This window comes from Pseudophryne corroboree, chromosome 4 (assembly GCF_028390025.1).
Source record: "Pseudophryne corroboree isolate aPseCor3 chromosome 4, aPseCor3.hap2, whole genome shotgun sequence".
In the NCBI taxonomy this organism is placed as follows: Eukaryota; Metazoa; Chordata; class Amphibia; order Anura; family Myobatrachidae; genus Pseudophryne; species Pseudophryne corroboree.
Genome location: NC_086447.1, coordinates 505,473,107 through 505,484,311, shown reverse-complemented (window position 1 = coordinate 505,484,311; position 11,205 = coordinate 505,473,107). Strand labels below are relative to the sequence as shown.

The 11,205-nt window shown below is 42.2% G+C and overlaps 1 protein-coding gene and 1 long non-coding RNA gene across 2 annotated transcripts in view; one reads left to right on the top strand and one right to left on the bottom strand.

Annotated features, from left to right (window-relative positions):
* Nucleotides 1-2,750: 2,750 nt before the first annotated feature.
* The window catches only part of LOC134909860 (amine sulfotransferase-like), a 118,965-nt gene continuing 110,510 nt past the window's right edge, over nt 2,751-11,205 (top strand). Inside the window, exon 1 of the mRNA XM_063917190.1 lies at nt 2,751-2,850. The gene's annotated coding sequence lies outside the window, so the exon portion shown is untranslated. The remainder of the gene's footprint in view (nt 2,851-11,205) is intronic.
* On the bottom strand, nt 2,982-4,172 carry LOC134909861 (uncharacterized). The gene is made up of 2 exons (XR_010176047.1): nt 4,054-4,172; nt 2,982-3,080 (listed from the first exon to the last, which is right to left on the bottom strand). It is a non-coding gene; the product is annotated as an uncharacterized LOC134909861 (long non-coding RNA).

Sequence of the window (11,205 nt, the reverse complement as noted above, 5' to 3'; positions counted from 1 at the left end):
ATTGCCTAGCCACAGACGCCTAGCGGGAACACTACATGATATGCCCCCCAGCAGTGCCAGCTACACGTGACATGCCCCCCAGCATTGCCAGCTACACGTGACATGTCCCCCAGCAGTGCCAGCTACATAAATGGCCACACAGTGCCAGATATGTCCCCACAGTGCCAGATAAATAAATGCCCCCACAGTGCCAGATATGCCCCCACAGTGCCAGATACATAAATGCCCCCACAGTGCAGATTTGCCCCTACAGTGCCAGATACAAAAAATGCCCCCAGTGCCAGATACATAAATGCCCTCACAGTTCCAGATACATAAATGCCCCCACAGTGCAGATATGCCCCCACAGTGCCAGATATGCCACCACAGTGCCAGATACATAAATGCCCCCACAGTGCAGATATGCCCCCACAGTGCCAGATACATAAATACCCCCACGGTGCAGATATGCCCCCACAGTGCAGATACATAAATACCCCCACGGTGCAGATATGCCCCCATAGTGCAGATATGGCCCCCACAGTGCAGATATGGCCCCCACAGTGCCAGATATGCCCCCACAGTGCCAGATATGGCCCCCACAGTGCAGATACATAAATACCCCCACAGTGCAGATATGGCCCCCACAGTGCAGATACATAAATACCCCCACGGTGCAGATATGCCCCCATAGTGCAGATATGGCCTCCACAGTGCAGATATATAAATACCCCCACAGTGCAGATATGGCCCCCACAGTGCAGATATGGCCCCCACAGTGCAGATACATAAAAAACCCCACGGTGCAGATATGCCCCCACAGTGCAGATATTGCCCCACAGTGCAGATCAGTGCAGATATGGCCCCACAGTGCAGATCAGTGCAGATATGGCCCCCACAGTGCAGATATGGCCCCACAGTGCAGATCAGTGCAGATATGGCCCCCACATTGCAGATCAGTGCAGATATGGCCCCACAGTGCAGATCAGTGCAGATATGGCCCCACAGTGCAGATCAGTGCAGATATGGCCCCCACAGTGCAGATCAGTGCAGTTATGGCCCCCACAGTGCAGATATGGTCCCACAGTGCAGATTAGTGCAGATATGACCCCTACAGTGCAGATATGGCCCCCACAGTGCAGATCAGTGCAGATATGGCCCCACAGTGCAGATCAGAGCAGATATGGCCCCCACAGTGCAGATCAGTGCAGATATGGCCCCCTCCCCTCCATACCTGCGGCGCTGGGAGGGGGAGTGCTGCTGAGGGCGCGGGCACCGTGCGGACTCTTCTGAAATGGTTGTGTGTGCGCTATGCGCGCTGCATGGTGCCGGCGTCTGACGCCAGACACCGGCGCCACACAGCGCGCATAGCGCACACAGACAGAACAGGGTATCGCTGCAGGCTGGGCTGGCTCCAGGCAGGAATATGGCAACGCCAGCGCGCGGTGCCCATTAAGGGTGGTGCCCCGCAGGGCCGCTCTATTCGAACATGCCTGGAGCCGGCCCTGCCCCACACTCGTACTGCAGCTTACACAATGTGTCTGCAGACTATCCCCCCCATTCCCAACACACAAACTCTGCCTGCCCCCAGAGGCATCACTGGGTGTGGTGACACCCGGTGCGCGCCCCTAATCTCCTGCCGCGATTGCAGCAAGAAAGGGGCGTGGCCTTGTACTTAGGGGGCGTGGTTTCGTGGGGATCCCAGAATCGTCACTCTGGGGGCGTGCCCAGCATCTCCGGAGATGCTGGGCTTCCCCCAGAGCCAGGCTCCGTCCGCTGTCGGCTCCTCTTCTGTGACAGGAGCCGGGTGCTGTAGGAAAATTTCTCACTGCAGCACCTGGTTCCTGTCAGTGCGGAGGAGTTGACATTTGGTGTCACCCTCCTCCAGGCGTCACACCCGGGTGCGGGCCGCACCCCCCGCACCCGCCTTGTGACGCCACTGCCTGCCCCACTCCCATGCTATAAGTGGAAGCTGGTACCTGTGTACTGGTGGCAGCTGTACTGTCTTGAAGTCCGGAGTCTGGAGCCGAGGAGGAGGGCTGCCTATTCTCCTGCACTGCTCAGCACACAACACATGGTGGCTGGGAAGAGAAGCCTCGGCAGTTCACATCACAGCCCCCAGAGCTCAGTGCCCAATCACATAAGATCAGGGACAGGGGTGTGCTTTCATATGAGCTGAAAGCATGCCCCTGTCAAAGAGGCACTGCTATTAGGTGCCGCTCTACAGGGTTTTTCTTCATGGGTTTTTGCTGCACAATGCTTGGCCCTGCCCCCAACTTCCGCCCCATTCACACTGACATCGGGAGGCACCAAGAGCAGTGCCTCCAACATACATCAATAACTGTTTATACATTGAAAAATAATCTAAATGATAAAGGATTAATTATTAAAATAATACTAAGAAGATATTCTGTGTCATAAGTATCTTCTTAGTATTATTTTAATCATTATGACAGGGGAGGCACTGCCTCCCGTGCCTCCCCTGAATGCACGTCCCTGGTGCAGCAGTTTCTTACTGCATTGATATTGTTTATAATTTAAGTAACATATCAAGAGACATTTCACGTTAGTAGGTATAAGTGTGTTTTTTATCTGAATCTATTGTTATATTAATCTCTAAAATGTGTGTATAAAGAACTTTGTGTCATTCAGTCAATACCAGATCATTGTGCCAAGTATTAATGATCCTGTCCTAGTCTGAACTCTTGATACTGCCAATAGATTGTTTATTGGACTCTGCTTGTTATTAATACCATCTGTTTTTTCAACAGAAAATATTCTACACGGCATCCAGTCTTCAGAGTCCATAGGAATTACAGGTCTTTCATTGCATCCTACAAGACAAGAGATTGTTACACTCTGTTCTGTACAGTAAGTACAATGATTGTTACTGTTTTCTAAAGGAGCAGATACTACTGGTGCTATATGTGTGAGCCAGTGGTAGCTCGGATATTGAATGAATGCTTCACATGTAATAAATGATTATGATACGGAGGCTAAAATTGTAAATGACACTGTTTGTTCCATGGCCTGGTAGGCATTGTTATGGCTCTATATGTAGTCCATATTCTTCCATATTCAGTAAATTGCCAATGTTGCACCTGTAAAAGATCAGAGACATTGTAAGACCATCATCATCATCATTAAGCTCTATTTTTTGTACTAATACTATGTAAACCAAATAATATCTACAGTAATTTATAATTGTTGGAATTTAAGGGGTGACAGATCAATAGATCCATATTTGTTGTATGAGCTGTGACTCATGTTCAAACACATGGTGTACACTCTGTAGTATATAGGGATATTAATGACAGAGATCTTAATTCTGGTCACCAACCCAAAATCAAATAGTTCACAATTATTTTAGTTTGGCTTTATTTTAATTTTCTTTGTGTAATAACTAATAGTGTTCCCAAGACCAGTTACGGCGTTAGACAGCTACAAGTAGAATCAGTAATACGAGAACAAAGCCAGATTAACAAACACATACTTGGCTACATCACAACATTAAAAGAAAAAAAGAGGAAAGAAAGACTCGTTGTTGGGACACTCTTAATACAGTAAGGAAAAAGATTTTAAAATGACTTTTTAATCAATTATTAAAAAGACAGTAAGGTTACAAACATAAATTTACAAGGATAAAGTTGCTCAGTAAAGATTAGAACAAGGTGAGCACCTCCAATGGACCCTCTAAGGGGGTAGCATGTAGTTTTGAGGTGTTCAGAATGTAATACAGATGAAGAAAGTAAGGTGACAATATTAGGTTATGATAATGTGGCACTTTGATTTGGGTATCAATATCGGTTTCTTAATTGTGCCAATAGATAATCACTCCTGGTTGTAAACAAAGACTTAATGTTCTGTCAAGAGAAATGGCTTGATTGTCTGCATGGGGGATGGGATAGATACCTATTGATGGAATAGTAGGTAATAAGTGTGTGGTCTGTAAATAGAGAAGGTAAGGTAAAATGTGCAGGGCTACCTTCTAGTGGAGAGGATAAAGTAAAAGCTCAGGTTGAGGGTTTCTCCACTACATCTGCTTTCTGTGTCAAAATGATATAATTACTGCACCTGGTATTCCTAGGTGGTCTCCCATCCAAGTACTGACCATGAATTTCACTGCTTAGCTTCCAAAATCAGATGAGATAGGGCATAGCCAGTAAAGTATGGCAGTACTGATTATAATGTCATCCAGGGTGCCAGTTACTAATCCCTGCAATGCAAATGTAACAGAGATTCTTAGCACACAATACCTGGAAAGCAGAAGTACACCCCACTGCTCATCAGTTGTTATCCACACTCTCTCATCTGTGACATCATAATCAGTACTGCCATACTTCACTGGCTACTGGGTAGGAGTGTCGCCATGCAATAGTTGACCCAATTTAAATTATGCCACACAGCAGTGCAACCTTATTCACTTTGCATCACAAAGTGGTGTCAATAATTCACATTAATCCACACCATATTGCTCCTTATTCACATTACACCACACAGTAGTGCCTTCTCTGGTGGGGGTATACCTTTAGAGGAGCAGTACATGACCCATCAATGCTGCAAACTCTGTTTCAATCAGGAAGGACACTTGAACAAGCTGCTATGATTGTCTTGAATGCCGGACAGCTATATATTATTTACATATATTAGAGATTTGCACCGGACTATTTTTGGTGGATTTGGATTTTGATTTGTCTTTGATTCATCATTCGCTTTTGGATGTGGATTTGACAAATTATAGTGACTGGTTTTGGATTTGGATTTTTTTTTTAAATTGACAAAAAAACTAAAATCACATAATTTGGGCCTTTTTTTCTTCCTAGAGTATTATTAACCTCAATAACATTCATTTCCAGTCAATTTTGACCACATCACAGCTTACAATATTGTTTTCACAAAGACTGCAGTGAGTTGGATGGTTACTAAGTGCAGTGGCGGAACTAGCGAGCGGTGGGCCCAGGTGCGACAAAATGCTTTTACACATTACGGCAGACAGGGTCCCCCTTTTTACACATAATGGCAGACAGGGTCCCCCTTTTTACACATAATGGCAGACAGTGTCCCCTTTTTACACATTATGGCAGACAGCATACCCCTTTTTACACATTACGGCAGACAGCGTCCCCCTTTTTACATATAACGGCAGACAGCGTCCCCCTTTTTACACATTATGGCAGACAGGGTCCCCCTTTTTACACATAACAGCAGACAGGGTCCCGCTTTTTACACATAACGGCAGACAGCGTTCCACTTTTACACATTACGGCAGACAGCGTCCCCCTTTTTACACTTTACGCCCGACAGCGTCCCTCATTTTACACATTACGGCAGACAGCATCCCCCTTTTTACACATTAAGGCATACAGAAAAGAAAGAAAAAGAAAGAAAGAAAAAATTATACTTACTCTCTATGCTGGCAGTCAGGCTCCTTGGTGCAGCTACTGGCAGAGATCCCGGGCAGGAGAGAAGGAGGAGGAGGGAGGTGGAGGATGGAGCCACAGCAGCGCTGTGTAATTGGTGGAGGTGCTGATGCAGCTGTCCCTGTCTTTCACCATAGGCTGTTCTCCGCTGCTGTGAATGCTGGGATGAGCTTCCCAGCATTCACAGCATCGGAGAACAGCCTATGGTGAAGGAAAGGGACAGCAGCAGCAGAGCCTCAACCAATTACACAGTGCTGCTGCGGCTCCCTCCTCCACCTCCCTCCTCCTCCTTCTCCCCTGTGGCCACTGCGCTCCTCTCCTCGGCGGGTGGCTGTGTGCTGCGGTTTGACTCATTACATGCCGCACTGCTTTGGGCCCCTGGACAGTGGCGGGCCCCAATGCAAGGCACTGCTTGCACTGGCGGTAGTTCCACCATTGTCTAAGTGACAGAGAAGTGGCACAAGCACACAGCAGTTTATAGCATATCTATAAAATGTTGCCACAGCATACTTGGGTACAGTGCACAAAACAGTGCAAACAATAGATTAATATATATTTTTCATTTTTGAACTCACTGCTCATTCAAACAGCGTTGAGTCACAGGGCTTTGAACAAAGGGTGCTAGATTAAAGTTCACAAAACAGTACAAACAATATATATATATATATATATATATATATATATGCGTATGTTTATATATATATATATATATTTTCTATTTTTCAACTTGCAGCTCGGATCAAACTGTGTGGAGTCACAGCACTTTCAGATGTACGTGAACAAAGTGCTCTAGGGTAAAGTGCACCAAACAGTACAATCAATAGAAATATATATTGTCTTTTTATTTTTCTATTTTTTAATCTTATAGCTCAGTTCAAGGTGCATGGATCTCATGGCTTATAGATGCACATAAACAGAGCACACTAAACAGTACAATTTATAGCAGTGTATAGCACAGCTTACAGCAGCATGCCCCCTATACAGTCACTTTACAGAGCACAGCCATTTGTGAGACTCTGGACACAACACAGCCAGTATAGCACAGCATGTTTAATGTACCAGGCACCAGGGTTTAATAGCTAAGTGTGCATATTCCCCTTACTGAACTGTTCGTCTAGAGAACCTTACTTTCCAGGAGCCACATATGATCTTTTGGCTTTGATACTGAGATATAGTACCAGTCTTCCCTTTCCCTTCACAGCTAGAGTTGCTAAAACATGTGGAATTTTCCCCTTCTGAAATATGGGGGTCATTCAACGATGGATGTAGATCTTGCTTCCAGCAACAAAATGTCTGTCCATCCATCCACTCACTTGCTCCAACCTAGCTAGCTGACATGCGCAGTAGCACATGTCAGCTAGCTAGGTTGGAGGTCATGCTGTGATGTGATGCCAACAGTACAGCCCCAGCAACACAGAGGAGATATAAAACATCAGCCAGACACTGATCTATATTAAAATAAGTGAAGCAGCAAATCCCTGTTACTAAATATCTGCTCTGATAAGTGTAGAGGCATTTCTAGCTGCCCATGCGGTGATGGTGGCTATGGCTCTCCTAAGTATTCATGACTAAGGACAGCAGCCCCTAGAGTAATGGGCAGCACTGTGCACCATTACAGGCAGCAGTTGGTAATAAGCCTGGGTCACCGTGAAACAACTCACATTTAAGTCTTCTGGGGAATGTTTCATAAGCTCTACCCATGGATGTGACTGTCATTGCCATTAAACATTATGGGGCTGATGCTGACTTTCAACTAATTTGCATAAAAAAATGCAGATGTAAAATTCATGCACAAAGAGGTAATTATTTATAGATATTTATAAAGCACTAGCTTTATCATTTGCATTATAATTAGTAAATATGTTAATATATTGGACAAATTGCAATCTGTGGGTCTGATTCAGAGATGTACATAAACCCACAGGTGAGTGATTATCGTCAGTCTGATGGGCTTGCGATAGTAATAGCAGAGACGATTTATTCACAAAGTGATTGGCAGTCAAGGACTGTTTGGGGTGGTAACGGACAGTGGTAGCAAAAATGCAGGTGTGTTGCGATCATTTCAGTGGCATGATTGAGGCTGTAAGCCCATATACAGCTGCAATGTCTCGGGTGCCTTACTTCCTGTGGCAGTATACAAGAAAAAGAAAAACGGAATTGCCTTATAATGGTGCACATGAATTATATAAAATATAACTTTTAATTCGTATATTATTAAAAGACACTTTGCAAAATATAAAATGAAAACGTATAGGTGAAAAGATAGAAAAGAGTGTTTAAAATATGACTCCCTGCACACAGGGCGTCCACCAATTGTAGAGCTTGTATGTCTATCTAATGTAACGTATCAATGTTTTCATACTCCTGTTGTTAATAAATATTATGCAGTCCCACACAAAGCTTGTGTGTTGTATGTGTTTTATTCCTTATTGCTCCACTAATAAATATCATGCAATCTCAGACAGTATCTGTGTATTGATTCTTGTTGCTCACTGTAGTCTCACTAGACGATATCAAGTATGTGATTGACAGGGATTTATATATATATTTGATCACAATTGCAAGACCTCCTAATAATATAAATGTGTATATAAATGCTATAAGAATCTATATTACTTCTTATCAGATGGCAAATCTATGTATTAAAGGACGTATCTCACACTGTGTGTTCCTTATATACACTTATCTCACAGTGTCATTGAGATAAGACAAAGAGAGATACCCGCAAACATATCACCACTCTATATTTGAAAAGTCTAATCATGGCATATAATAGTGAAGAAAGGTATAAACACTTGGAAATATTTAGTACTGGCAGAGGCAGTGAGAGAATAAAAACAGCTCCGGTATCAGAGGAAAATTTATGTACACTATACCAAACATTAGAAAAATTAGAAATAACTGAGATAAAGCAATGGTGGGAAAGTACTACCCTGAGCAAATATTTGGATCAGAAGATGATCCCGAGGGGTCTACGTATTCTGAAAAAAAACACTTTTTTGTCAAATGATAATACATTTTTGGACAGGTGGAATGCAACACTTGATTTCTGTTCCAATAATCTTATGAAGTTAATTATAGAGGATAGAGAACTTCATTGAAAAAAATTGAAGAAAGCATTGAAAAAATCAGAAAGAGGATAGAGCCTCTAAGAAATCTGGAAGACTTCAAGAAACTAGATACCCTCACTAAAAATAAAATAAGAAGAATCGAAGAAGAAACAATCGAACAGAAGAAACGGAAATTCAATAGGGACTTGGAAGATTATCAGTATGATTATAGGAATTGGAAAAAAGATTTTGTACAACATCACAATAGTGAGGAACAAGGGAATCGGAGGAATTATGCCTCAAATAACACCAGATATGACATAGAATATGAGTCAAGAAGACAAGGCCGATACCAACTGGAATCTTTGCTACATGGGAGGCAAGACGGAATGACCAGAGATAGCCAGAGGAACATAGACAGATATCAACAGAACAAATTTGGAATAGAAAGAAACAACACTAAATATTATCCATACAGAAATACAGCATATCTTATACAAGCTAGGAACCTTGATGCAAGAAAAAAGAAGGATTGGAGAAATGAAGAAAAGACCACGTCCGCACGTTATCCAGATGAACAGACCCTTAGACGAACCTTTAATCATGGGAGACAGGATGTTCGAGAAGAGATCAATTTGTCAGCAAACACCCTGATGAATAGATTAACGGACAAATTAGAACATCCTACCAATATAAGAAGGCCGAGAGAGGAAAAAGATGATGAAGAGTATGAAGATGCTGATGAGCATATGGATTCTTTTTTAGGCATAGCCCAAAAGGAACACTACCTGATGGAGCAAGGAGCAATACCAAAGCAGTTATCCTCCCAACAAGACAAGGGGAAGAGAAAGAGAAGACAGCGAAGTTCAAGTATAAGCGAGGAAAGCGGGGAGGGATTAGGAACAATCGCAAAAAATAACAAGAGAAAGAAAAACGAAAAAAGACGTCAACAGAAGGCATCTTCAACCTGAGTAGTTATGAACTTACCAACATAGAAGTAAAGATTTTGCAAAAAGAGCTAAAGTTTGCCCCCACTAACAAGCTTAACAAATTTAACACCTTCATTGACCTGCAAAAGTTCATTAGAAAATTAACTTTGAAAAAATTTCATAAGAACCATCAGACAGGATCGAGCCAAACAGAACAACATGAAGAGACCTTCACACATTCAGGATTAAAAGAGCCCTCTTCATTCTATCCACAACATCTTAAGAGTCATTCGATAAAAACATTCCAGAAATTAGTAGAGATGGATATAGAGAATATGCCAATGAAAATACCAAGGAATAAATGGAATATTTCCAAAGAGGAAAAAGAAGCCCTAAAATCACTTAGTAAAAATCCTGATATAGTCATTAAACCAGCTGATAAGGGTGGGGGAATAGTAATCATGGACAAAATGATGTATGTGAATGAGGCTATGAACCAACTGAAAGACGCAACAACATATCAGAAGCTAAAAGCAAATCCAACAATTGGATATACAGAAAAACTGACAACATTACTGAAGGAAGGCCTAATAAGTGGTATCCTGGATAAAAAAGAGTTCGAGTTTTTGAATCAGAAGAATCCTATCATGCCGGTTTTTTACCACCTACCGAAGATCCATAAGGATATGAAGAACCCGCCTGGAAGACCTATCATTGCGGGCATAGGTTCTTTAACATCTAACCTTTCAGGATATGTGGATAAATATCTACAACCAGTAGAAGCTAAACAGAGAAGCTACTTAAAATATACTACACATATAATAAATATGATAAAAGAAATAAAATGGGAAGAAGATTTCATCATGGCCACCTATGACATCAAGTCCTTATACACCTGTATACAACATGAGGGTGGATGTAGATATGTAAAGAGAAGATTGGAAGAGGACACCAACCTTAAAAATGAACAAATACAATTTCTGGTGCAATCGATGTTCTTCATATTACAGCATAATCATTTCCAATTCGGTGATGAGTTCTATGTGCAGATAAAGGGAACTGCTATGGGCAGTAAATTTGCGCCGTCATATGCAAACCTTTTTCTAGCGGAATGGGAGAGAAATACAATTTGGAACAACACCTCCCTAGAGAACAATATCAAACTGTGGGCGAGATTTATTGACAACATAATAATTATTTGGAAAGGTACGCAGGAAGACCTGGACACTTTCTTGAATCAATTGAATGAAAATGTGATCAATTTAGAATTCACCTACAGTACAAGCAGAACATCTATCAACTTCTTGGATTTAACAATTTTTGTGGACAAGAATATATTTGAGACAAGAACATATACGAAACCAACAGACTGCAACAGCTACTTGAGTGCACGGAGTAACCATCACAAAAACTGGATAACCAATATTCCTGGGGGGCAGTTTAAAAGGTTAAGGAGAAACTGCTCTAGAGAAATTGATTTCGAACAGCAATCATCAATCATGTTGGAAAATTTCAAGGCAAAACATTATAATATGATAAACCTTGAGAATGAGAAAGAGGAAATCAGTAAAATGGAGAGAGAAGAACTTTTGAAATATAAAGTGAAAGAAGTAGAAGGCCCAAAAGATGTAATCTTCATATCTGACTACTCAGCTCAAAGTAAACTCCTGTAAAATAGTCTCCAGTGACATTGGCACATTCTAAAGACAGATGAAGACCTCAAAGATGAAATTCCCATTCGCCCTCGACTAGTATATACAAGAGCACCCACCTTCAAGACGTCTCTAGTTAGGAGCCACTTTATGACAACCAAAACTGAGAAAATAT